The sequence below is a fragment of the Malaya genurostris genome, chromosome 2 (assembly GCF_030247185.1).
Source record: "Malaya genurostris strain Urasoe2022 chromosome 2, Malgen_1.1, whole genome shotgun sequence".
Lineage (NCBI taxonomy): Eukaryota > Metazoa > Arthropoda > Insecta > Diptera > Culicidae > Malaya > Malaya genurostris.
The window spans coordinates 277,879,698-277,892,832 of NC_080571.1; the positions used below are offsets into that span (position 1 = coordinate 277,879,698).

The following is a 13,135-nucleotide window of genomic DNA, read 5'->3' on the forward strand; positions in this document are numbered from 1 at the left end:
CAGAGTTCTCTCATTCGATCCGTCGCCATTGATCGCATCGCACACACGAAAAAGACCGGTTCCGTTCTCAAGGAGTGCGCGCGAAAAAATTCCTCCTTTCTCTTTGCAGAAGAGTCCGCGAGTGGGTGCAGGTTTCAAAGTAGAAGTGCAGGTTTTTGTTTATTTTGTGATTAGCATCAAAAAATTGTCTGTCAGTAAAAGAAATTACCGAGTCAATGTCGATGATCCGTCAGAAAAACCCCAGAAAAGCGAGTGTTACTTGGTTTGTGCTACCATTAGAGTTGTTGCGTCATTGAAGGAAGAAAGAGAGAGCAAGATAACGGATGCATTTTAACCTCTCACAGTGCATATCGAAGTTTACCTAGATTAGTGGGTGTTGGTGGGTGGAGAAATCATAATATTCTGTGCTTGAATAGTAATTGTATTGTCTCAAGTGGTTCACTTAGCTCGTCATCATCATTATTATCATCACCATAAAACTGTCAAAGACTTGGATCTCTAGCAGAACACCATAGGAATGTTATAAATCAATTCTTGGTATGAATTAATTATCGAATGGCTCATTACGGAGAGCGGAGCCGGCTGTATGATAGTTCCGTTTTATGTGATTGTAATAATAACGAGCGGAACGAGTAGAATGAGAATGGAAACCATAATAACGAACGATAATGATGATGAAGTACGATTGATAATTCGAGTGCAGCGAAAGGACTTTCTTAGGGGTGCAAATTATCCGGGTGGCTGTTTGCACTACAGCAAACAATCTATTTGCTTCCCGGCTTGATGATTACGCGGGTGAATCGGTATGTGTTAGCAAGAAAAGCTTGATTGTCGAACATTTATTAAAACCAATGATGTCATTCGACGGAGAAATCCTCGAGCTCGGTTGCACAGAAATTAATCTATTTTCAACTCATCCATTGAAAACTTCTTCGATAACGCATTGACATTCCGACAGAGTATACCGAATAGACTAATAAAATTATCCTATCCTTGACTCTATAACAGTTCAGGATAGAATCACAATTGATGCCTTTCACGCTGCCAACCTGGGTTCGATTCCCAACTCCGCACATAGGGCCAGAAAACTTTTCTGGTCCAAAGAGGTGAAGGACCACAACCTCTATAATCGAAACAAAAAAATAGAGAATATATATATATATATATATATATATATATATATATATATATATATATATATATATATATATATATATATATATATATATATATATATATATATATATATATATATATATATATATATATATATATATATATATATATATATATATATATATATATATATATATATATGTGCTTCAAAGGAATGGCAAGGCGCGAGTAAATTCAAAGAACAGTATCTCCGAAAATATTCAAAGTACGGCTTTGAAACTTTGAAATTATGTTCTGAGATCAAATATCAATCGATTAAAACAATCAATGACAAATCGATTTTTCAGAAAGTGCCCCCTTAAAAGAGCTGACTCGAAAACTTATTTTGTGACATGCCTCATCTGTGGCGTATAACATATTCTTACAAAAATTGATCTTAATATATATAAAAAGAAAGCTGTTTGTAATTAAACGAAAAAGGAAGAAAATGGCCTCACTAGCACACTCGTGAATGTAACCCGCTTGTTAGAAATTCTGACAACTGACAAAAGCCTGGCAAGATTCCGGCAACTGTTGAAATTTTGCAGACAAAATTGCGTCGTTCTCTCGTTTTGCTAGATAGCTCTTCCTTATTTTTTCTGTTCGACTTCCTTTGATATTCGTCAATCCTGCTTGTACTTTCCAAAATGAAAACGAATCTTGAGACCAAATAAATGAAATGAAAATACCGGTATATTGAGAGATGAAGCTTTGCATATCATGTTTGGTAGTGCAAAAGCTATCATTCAGTAATAGCCGTTCAACCGAGAAGGTTGTGTATAGAAGCGTACAGTTTAATAACGCTGGTTAGTTTACACGCGTTAAATACGACAACGGTTGAACTACAGGTAGAGACCTGTTGGCAGCAGCCGTTAAAACGTAAAATCGTGCTGCATAAGAGAGCCCTAGTGCTGGGCCAAGCTGGTGAAGGAAACAACAAAGGGCGTTTCCCAAGCTCTACCCAGGCCACAATATACAGCCACAAGTGCTGAGCAGGAGAGTGCAAAGGCACATTGAAGAAGAAGAGTGCAAAGGCACACAGAAGCAGGAGAGTGCAAAGGCACACCGGTGCGAAGGCACTTCGGTGCAGAAGCATATCGGTGCGGAGCACAAGGAAGAAGGAGACAAGACAACTCGGTCTTTCCACTGCCATACAACACGCAGGTATACACCGGTGACCTGCGCTGGTTGCAGCTGGCGAAGACAAAAGTAAATCGGAAATCGAGTGGTGCTGGATGTCAGGTAGCAGTAGCATCACATCCAACAAGAACATCTAGAGCAACGAGGATCTACACGGCAGTGCAACGGAGATAGACAACAATTTCAAGGTAGAAATTTTTTCTTTTCCTTTTGATTGAGTACTGTGTAGTGTTGGTTTCATTTTTTATTTTAAAGTTTGATTAAAAATTTTAATGTGATGGATGAATCCATGGACGTAAATCCTAGCATGAATCCTATACCCCCACGAACGAAAAAATATCAGGAGAGCTCTTCTGGGCCTTGGATAGTCTTTTTTAGACGTATATCAAAGCCATTAAACATTTACCAAATTTCTAAAGGTTTGACATCACGATACTCTTCAATCAAAGAGATCATAAAAGTAAATAACGATAAAATTCGTGTTGTGGTAAATAACTTGAAACACGCGAATGATATTGTCTCTTCGGAACATTTCATTAAAGAGTATAAAGTTTACATACCCTCCAAAGATGTCGAAATTGACGGTGTTGTTACCGAAGCGAGTCTTTCGGTAGATGATTTACTCAAGCATGGTGTTGGTCGTTTCAAGAACTCTATGCTTGAGGGTGTGAAAATACTGGAGTGCAAACAACTGTACTCAGTAGTTTATGAAGAGGGAAAAAAAGTTTATCGCCCATCAGACTCGTTTCGAGTGACATTTGCCGGATCTGCGTTGCCGTCCCATGTCTATGTCGATAAAATTCGCCTCCCTGTTCGGCTTTTTGTTCCAAATGTAATGAATTGTACGAACTGCAAAAAATTCGGACACACAGCTACTTACTGTAGCAATAAACCAAAATGTATTAAGTGTGAAGGACCTCATAAAGATAATGATTGCAACAAGGAAATTGAAAAATGTATTTATTGTGGGGAAAGTCCTCATGAGGATATTTCAGTATGCACTGCATTTAAAGTGCACAAAGACAAAATTAAGCTTTCTTTAAAAGCACGGTCTAAGCGCACTTATGCAGAAATGCTTAAAACGGTCATTGATGTCCCCCCTTTGGAAACCGAAAACGGGTTTTCAAATCTAGAGGAAACAGAGGACTCTGACTCTGACGAAAATAGTGAAGGTAATTCGTTTATCACTACCCAAGGGTCAGTTAAGAGAAAGAAGTCTTCTTCCAAATTACCAAAAAAGACACCTAAAGTTTCATCTTCAAAAAAAGATCCCCGTGTTAAACAAAAAAAGTCAAAACCAAAGACTGTGCCTCCTGGTTTGTCAAATTCACAAACCAATCCAGGATCTAGCACAGAAAAAGGTAATAATCCTATGGGCTCCATTTCACAGCCACCAACAGGATTACTGAAGTTTTCGGAAATTGTTGAATGGATTTTCTCAGCATTCAATATATCTGAACCCTTAAAGACCCTCATAATGGCATTCCTTCCAATAGCTAGAAATTTTTTGAAGCAGTTATCAGCTCAATGGCCAATTGTCTCAGGTTTTGTATCTTTTGATGGATAATTTATCACCCGCCGCAAATGATACAATCACTGTCCTGCAGTGGAATTGTCGAAGCATCATGCCAAAACTTGATTCATTTAAAATTTTATTGCATAGTCAAAAATGTGATGTATTTGCTTTATGCGAAACATGGCTTACTTCAAACATAGCTTTAAATTTTAATGATTTTAACATTATACGTCTCGATAGAGACTCTCCGTATGGTGGAGTGCTTTTGGGAATTAAGAAATGCTGTTCCTTTTATAGATTAAACATCCCTTCAACTTCTAGTATAGAAGTTGTTGCTTGCCAAATAAACAATAAAGGCAAAGATATTTGCATAGCTTCGGTTTATATTCCTCCAAAAGCACAAGTTGGACAGCGACAGCTTAATGAAATGGTTGAAGCCCTTCCTGCTCCACGATTGATTCTGGGGGATTTAAATTCGCACGGAATGATGTGGGGTTCCGTTTACAATGATAGCAGATCATCTTTAATACAAAACATTTGTGACAATTTTAGCATGACGGTATTAAATATGGGTAGCATGACACGGATCCCAAGACCTCCTGCACGCCCAAGTGCATTAGATCTATCTCTTTGCTCAACATCAATTCGACTAGATTGCACCTGGAAAATATTGCCTGATTTACACGGTAGCGATCATTTACCAATCATCATCTCAATTAGCTGTAACAAATGTATTGCTAATTCAGCTAGTATTCCATATGATTTGACAAAAAATATCGACTGGATTAAATACCAAAGTAGAATCTCTAGTATTTTGAATTCAATGGAAGAGCTCCCTCCACTTGAAGAATATGACTTCCTCATTTGTTCGATTCTGGAGGCAGCAGAACAATCCCAAACTAAACGCTTTCCTGGGCCAACGACTAACAGAAGGCCTCCCAACCCCTGGTGGGACAAAGAGTGCTCAGAGGCTAAACTCGCAAAACAAAATGCTTGCAAGACGTTTCTAAAACGGGGAGGAGGAACTCCTCAGAATTTTGAAAAACTTATGGTTTTAGAAACCAAGTACAAGAGCATACTTCGAGCCAAAAAATGTAGCTATTGGAGACATTTTGTCGAAGATTTGTCAAGAGAAACCTCAATGAGCACTCTTTGGAATACGGCCAGACGAATGAGGAATCGTAACGTGGGCAATGAGAGTGATGAATACTCGAACCGTTGGATATTTGACTTTGCTAGGAAAGTTTGCCCAGATTCTGTTCCTACGCAAAGCATTATACGGGAATCTCCTCCAAATAATGGTTTTATTAATAACCCATTTTCAATGACGGAATTTTCTATAGCACTCTTGTCTTGTAACAATAACGCTCCAGGGTTGGACAGAATTAAATTCAACTTGGTGAAGAATCTGCCCGACCTCGCAAAAAGACGTTTGTTGGAATTGTTCAACAAGTTTCTTGAGCAAAATATTGTTCCGCCTGACTGGAGACAAGTGAAAGTTATCGCCATTCAAAAGCCGGGGAAACCAGCTTCCAATCACAACTCATATAGACCCATTGCGATGATGTCCTGCATCAGAAAATTGTTCGAAAAAATTATTCTACGACGTCTCGACACTTGGGTCGAGACGAACGGTTTGTTGTCAGATACTCAGTTTGGCTTCCGTAGAAATAAAGGGACGAATGATTGCCTTGCATTACTTTCGTCTGACATCCAAATTGCCTTCGCTCAAAAGCAACAAATGGCATCTGTATTTTTAGACATTAAAGGAGCATTTGATTCAGTTTCCATTGATGTTCTTTCAGACAAGCTCCACCAACATGGACTCCCAGCGGTTATAAATAATTATTTGCACAACCTTTTGTCAGAGAAGTGCATGTATTTTTCACATGGCGATTTGGCAACATTCAGAATTAGCTACATGGGTCTCCCGCAAGGCTCATGCCTCAGTCCGCTCCTCTATAATTTTTACGTGAATGACATTGACAGCTGTCTAGTAACCCCATGTACACTAAGGCAATTGGCAGATGATGGCGTGGTTTCAGTTACTGGGCCCAAAGCTATTGATCTGCATAAACCATTGCAAGATACCTTAGATAACTTGTCCGTTTGGGCTGTTCATCTTGGTATCGAATTCTCTGCGGAGAAAACAGAGTTAATCGTCTTTTCAAGAAAGCATGATCCCGCGCAGCTTCAGCTCCATATGATGGGAAGAATGATCCAACAGGTTTTAACTTTTAAATACCTCGGGGTGTGGTTCGATTCCAAATGCACGTGGGGAGGACACATTAGGTATCTGATAACGAAATGCCAACAAAGAGTAAATTTTCTTCGAACAATAACAGGATCTTGGTGGGGTTCTCATCCGCAAGATCTAATAAAATTGTATCAAACAACGATACTTTCAGTGATGGAATATGGATGCGTTTGTTTTCGTTCCGCTGCAAACTCTCATTTTATCAAACTTGAGCGAGTTCAGTACCGTTGTTTGCGAATTGCCTTAGGCTGCATGCACTCGACACATACAATGAGTCTTGAAGTTCTGGCGGGAGTTCTTCCATTAAAAGATCGATTTTGGGAGCTTTCATCACGCCTGCTAATAAGATGTGAGGTGCTGAATCCCATGGTAATTAATAATTTCGAACGACTAGTCGAGCTTCGATCTCAAACAAAATTTATGACAGTATATTTTAACCATATGTCACAGGAAATCAACCCTTCAAGATATATTCCTATCCGTGTCAGCATCCTAAGTGCCCCTGACTCAACTTTATTTTTCGATACATCCATGCAGCGTGAAGTGCGTGGAATCCCGGATCATCTACGCTCGACGGAAATCCCAAAAATATTTTCAAGTAAGTTCAGGCATATTGACTCTGAGAAAATGTTTTACACGGACGGATCGCGAATTGAAGAAGCGACAGGGTTTGGTATGTTCAACAATAATGTTTCGGCCTCATTTAGGCTTCAAGAACCTGCATCTGTTTATATAGCAGAGCTAGCAGCAGTTCATTATAGTTTGAGTGTAATCGTCACATTATCTCCAAACCATTATTTCCTCTTCACAGATAGTCTGAGTGCAATTGAAGCCATTCGCTCAATCGCTGCTGGCAAAAATGAACCGTTTTTCTTGGGTAAAATAAAACAGTGTCTGAACGACATATTGAATAATAATTATCTAATCACTATAGTCTGGGTCCCGGCTCATTGCTCCATTCCAGGCAATGAAAGAGCCGATAATTTAGCCAAACGTGGTGCTATTGAGGGTGAAATTTATGAGCGACCGATTGCTTTCAACGAATTCTATAGTTCGTCTCGCCAAAGAACACTTGCCAGCTGGCAAGCATCTTGGGATAGAGATGATCTGGGTCGGTGGATGCACTCAATTATTCCGAAAATATCGACAAAGGCATGGTTCAGGGGACTGGATGTGAGTAGGGATTTCATTCGTGTGATGTCCAGACTCATGTCCAATCACTACACGTTAGATGCACATCTCCTTCGAATTGGGCTCTCCGAGACTAATCATTGTGCTTGTGGCGAAGGCTATCGCGATATTGATCATGTCGTTTGGACATGCGTGGAGTATCGTGATGTCAGATCTCAACTAATAAATTCTTTGCGTACCCAAGGTAGACTATCCAATATCCCAGTTCGAGACATTCTTGCTTGTCGTGACCTTTCATACATGAAACTTATTTATCATTTCATAAAGAAAATTGGAGTTTCAATTTAATAAAGGCCCCTTTTAAGACTTAGTTCTGATCCCAGCTGCGTCCATGAGTTCAACCAATAGCTAAATTAGAATAAAAATTATGTAATGATACAAACAAACTCGAAACAGTTTATGAAATTATCAACAAAATGTCTGAAAATAACAGCTTATTTTATAATTTATAGAAGTTAATCGTTTGGTTCAAATAATATTTCCGAGTAGATCTCATAATTAATGACGAGTTACCTAAGATGATATTTAAGCTATAAGAGAATATGTTTTAATAAATTCAAAACGTTGTGACTATGTTAGAATTAAATTAGGATAAGAATATTATGTAAAAGTGATGCTACGGCGAAGAAAAACTTATGTAAACTGCCTTAAGAAATAAACGTATTTATGGAAAAAAAAAAAAGTGCAAAAGCTATGTTATTGCCTTTCATTTAAACTTCTAATGGAAAAAATAAAACCAAAGGCGCTAAAAATGAAGAACTGATTCAAAACGGTTCTACCAGTATTGTATAACAAATATTCGACAGAAACAGAACCGTTAACAACCGCTAGGCGAAATTCTCTGCCGAAAACGGATGTTGCATTGTTACCAGACTCTGCTTGAATTCGGCCAACATTCCGGCAAAAATTCTGGCAGACGCTGCCAGGCACATGCAAGCGGGAAGATCTCATGCGCCATTTTGAAATGCATGATTTTTCGAAAGAAACCATGGCAAGCTTAGAGCAAACCAAAGTTTTAAATAATTCATTCCTTGTTGGTCGTTAAACATGGGGATTGAAATGGAAGTATTATATCCTACTAGTAATTGAAATTAGCAACTCAGTTATAACTAAAAACAACTTATTTTGGGAATAAAATATTCTGCAACAGGGTGTCGCATATTCATCAGACGTTACTCTTCGCAACATCCTCTAAAATATCAGTATCCAATAAAGAACAGACATGGAAAAGATTGATGAATGTAATAGCAAAAATGCAAATTTGTGAAAAAATTTCCTCAGAGGGACACGATTCCGCAACTTTTTCCTGTCCGGAACAATTGTTTTGCCGTTTGAACTACTCTGATCAGGCCCGTACCGAGGATTTGGTTTCGGGAGGGGCCCAGAATGAAAAAATAATGATACTGAATATTGCTTAAGTACATAATTTCCGGTGCGCCATTTACCGGCGTTTTCAACAGACACCTCAAAGTTTTACACTAGATCATCTAATTCTCTGGCGTATAATAATGGATCCAGCCAAACATGTATTCGAAGTGCACTTGCGCTCGTCTTTTTAGTTCTGAATAAGTATGTGCGATATCCAGCGGCAGGATATTTTTCTAATTTGCAGAATCTCGCTCAAGTATGGTAAGCTCAAGCACTTGCATTTTCCAGTTATCCAGAATAATTAAGTGTCTTATTTTTATTGTCGGTTATTGTGCCCCGTAATTTATTTTCATTTTATTTAGTTTTAACACTGTTCGCTTCGTATCAAACTTTTTTTTTTGTTTCTGTTTCTGATTTCGGGAGGGGCCATGACCCCCCCTCTGGGTTTGTGCCTCACTCTGATTGAAATTAATCACAACTGATCAAAAATACAAGCGAACAGATCTTTCATACATGTTCAGACTTTTTACAATTCCAAAATTTTGGTCTAAAATTCAATTTCATAATCCATATTTTGAATTAAGTTCCAAAATCCAAAATCTTTGAACATTGTTTCTGAAATTTAAAGTCAGGTTCAGACAAAAATTCAGTTCAAGAATCCAGTTCCTGAACCATCAGATAAAGAATTTAGATTTTAGAGTCCGTTCTGGTATTCAGATCTGGAATCAAAGTCAACGAATTGGATTCCAGAAATAAAATTCGGGTTCCACCAGAACCAGAACCCTAAACCAGGATTTAGTTTATAGTTCTGGTTCAGAGCTCGGTTTGAAAATCCAGGCTCAGACTTCATTCCCGAATTCCAGCTTCAGAATTCTGGAATTGTAACTGAAGTCTGGACCTGGATCTATAACAGATTGAAAGAATTGAAATTCAGGTTCGAACCAAAATTCAGGTTCTGAACTCAACTCTAGAATCTTAGTTCAGAGAACAGTTCTAAAATTCAATTCTAAAATTCTGTTATAAAATCTTGATCCTGAATTCAGTTTTTGAAATCTGTTCTAGAATTCAGGTTCAAACGTTGTTCAAGAATTCAATTCTAGAATACAAGTCAGGAACTCAAGTCCCGAATTCAAGCTAGACAAGGGCCTCATCCCTCATATGATGCAATTTATAAAAACTTAATTTGTCAAATGATGCAAAATTTAATTTGTAATGACTAATATTGGATTAGCATGAATCTTACTGTACCGACACGAAACGATGCCAGACAATTTTATTTAATGAATTAAACAAATTGGTTTAATTCTTCGACTGAAGTCAAGTGTATTCAGGTAATAGCGTTCAGCATCAATCGAAACAAGTGAAAGTCCGATGACACTAAGCCAGGACCATTAAGGGGAAAGACACCGTATGGCGTATCGGTACTTTCAATAAAGTATGCGTGAAAACGAGTACAATCATCTTTTTTGGGATTTGATAAAATTAAATTATCATATAGCTGATAATCAAACAAATCAGTCGTTTCTGCTTAAAAATTCAAAAAAAAATTAAAAAGGCGGGTGGGTAATGTCAGAGACATAACTGGATGTCGTGAATACGAAAACAACTGACATGCTCCTTAACACTTCCGAATATCAATTGTATGAATTATGCACGCATTCCCCTTTTTCACATTTTTCGCAAAAACAAAGAAAGCTTCACTTGATCTCGATTACTGTGAATTTCACACAGCGAAAAGTGCATAAATCTAAGCAAACTATTCTTGATTTGCAGTAAACTGAGGATATTTCCCTACGATTTGCAAACAACAAATCCTAATAGTTCTTTAGAAAACTTTTAGAGCCATTAGAACGGCTGATATTGTGCAATGCTCTCCACCGATGTTTTTTTCCCAATGCTAATGACTGGCAGCTGTGACGTAATCGCTCTTGTCGAAAGCGTGCAGACGACACAAAACACATCTGCTCGCAGTGGCGATACAATCCAAACTGATTTAAGTTTTGTTGAGAGGCTTGTTTCTACCTGATTTCGTTTGTAGCTTTTTCATTAATGGGCGGTCCTAACGGCTATAAAAATAGCCGCATACAGAATTTTAATGTCGATTATTTCATTTCGGATTTGCATATTTTATTGAAAGAAACTATCAATATGCTGTAGGGATTCGTTTCCAGCATTCAGAAGAGTCAAATTGCGTAATTCTCTACGACATTAAACTCTGGAACATTTTTCGCAAAAAAAGGCTTCACTTGATCTCGATTACTGTGAATTTCACACAGCGAAAAGTGCACAAATCTAAGCAAACTGTTCTTGATTTGCAGTAAACTGAGGATATTTCCCTACGATTTGCGAACAACAAATCCTAATAGTTCTTTAGAAAACTTTTAGAGCCATTAGAACGGCTGATATTGTGCAATGCTCTCCACCGTTGTTTTTTTTCCCAATGCTAATGACTGGCAGCTGTGACGTAATCGCTCTTGTCGAAAGCGTGCAGACGACACAAAACACCTCTGCTCGCAGTGGCGATTGAATCCAAACTGATTGAATTTTTGTTAAGAGATTTCCTTTTATGTGATTTCGTTTGTAGCTTTTTCACTAATGGGCGGTCCTAACGGCTATAAAAATAGCCGCATACAGAATTTTAATGTCGATTATTTCATTTCGGATTTGCATATTTTATTGAAAGAAACTATCAATATGCTGTAGGGATTCGTTTCCAGCATTCAGAAGAGTCAAATTGCGTAATTCTCTACGACATTAAACTCTGGAACATTTTTCGCAAAAAAAGGCTTCACTTGATCTCGATTACTGTGAATTTCACACAGCGAAAAGTGCACAAATCTAAGCAAACTGTTCTTGATTTGCAGTAAACTGAGGATATTTCCCTACGATTTGCGAACAACAAATCCTAATAGTTCTTTAGAAAACTTTTAGAGCCATTAGAACGGCTGATATTGTGCAATGCTCTCCACCGTTGTTTTTTTTCCCAATGCTAATGACTGGCAGCTGTGACGTAATCGCTCTTGTCGAAAGCGTGCAGACGACACAAAACACCTCTGCTCGCAGTGGCGATTGAATCCAAACTGATTGAATTTTTGTTAAGAGATTTCCTTTTATGTGATTTCGTTTGTAGCTTTTTCACTAATGGGCGGTCCTAACGGCTATAAAAATAGCCGCATACAGAATTTTAATGTCGATTATTTCATTTCGGATTTGCATATTTTATTGAAAGAAACTATCAATATGCTGTAGGGATTCGTTTCCAGCATTCAGAAGAGTCAAATTGCGTAATTCTCTACGACATTAAACTCTGGAACATTTTTCGCAAAAAAAGGCTTCACTTGATCTCGATTACTATGAATTTCACACAGCGAAAAGTGCACAAATCTAAGCAAAATGTTCTTGATTTGCAGTAAACTGAGGATATTTCCCTACGATTTGCGAACAACAAATCCTAATAGTTCTTTAGAAAACTTTTAGAGCCATTAGAACGGCTGATATTGTGCAATGCTCTCCACCGTTGTTTTTTTTTTCCCAATGCTAATGACTGGCAGCTGTGACGTAATCGCTCTTGTCGAAAGCGTGCAGACGACACAAAACACCTCTGCTCGCAGTGGCGATTGAATCCAAACTGATTGAATTTTTGTTAAGAGATTTCCTTTTATGTGATTTCGTTTGTAGCTTTTTCACTAATGGGCGGTCCTAACGGCTATAAAAATAGCCGCATACAGAATTTTAATGTCGATTATTTCATTTCGGATTTGCATATTTTATTGAAAGAAACTATCAATATGCTGTAGGGATTCGTTTCCAGCATTCAGAAGAGTCAAATTGCGTAATTCTCTACGACATTAAACTCTGGAACATTTTTCGCAAAAAAAGGCTTCACTTGATCTCGATTACTATGAATTTCACACAGCGGAAAGTGCACAAATCTAAGCAAAATGTTCTTGATTTGCAGTAAACTGAGGATATTTCCCTACGATTTGCGAACAACAAATCCTAATAGTTCTTTAGAAAACTTTTAGAGCCATTAGAACGGCTGATATTGTGCAATGCTCTCCACCGTTGTTTTTTTTTCCCAATGCTAATGACTGGCAGCTGTGACGTAATCGCTCTTGTCGAAAGCGTGCAGACGACACAAAACACCTCTGCTCGCAGTGGCGATTGAATCCAAACTGATTGAATTTTTGTTAAGAGATTTCCTTTTATGTGATTTCGTTTGTAGCTTTTTCACTAATGGGCGGTCCTAACGGCTATAAAAATAGCCGCATACAGAATTTTAATGTCGATTATTTCATTTCGGATTTGCATATTTTATTGAAAGAAACTATCAATATGCTGTAGGGATTCGTTTCCAGCATTCAGAAGAGTCAAATTGCGTAATTCTCTACGACATTAAACTCTGGAACATTTTTCGCAAAAAAAGGCTTCACTTGATCTCGATTACTGTGAATTTCACACAGCGAAAAGTGCACAAATCTAAGCAAACTGTTCTTGATTTGCAGTAA

General features: G+C 37.9%; 1 protein-coding gene across 2 annotated transcripts in view; it reads left to right on the plus strand.

Annotated features, from left to right (window-relative positions):
* The first annotated feature begins 266 nt into the window (after window positions 1-266).
* Window positions 267-13,135, plus strand: part of LOC131430227 (uncharacterized) — a 48,113-nt gene continuing 35,244 nt past the window's right edge. Inside the window, exon 1 of one of the 2 annotated variants that reach the window (XM_058594996.1) lies at window positions 267-379. The gene's annotated coding sequence lies outside the window, so the exon portion shown is untranslated. The remainder of the gene's footprint in view (window positions 380-13,135) is intronic. The other variant, XM_058594999.1, reaches the window with a different exon arrangement.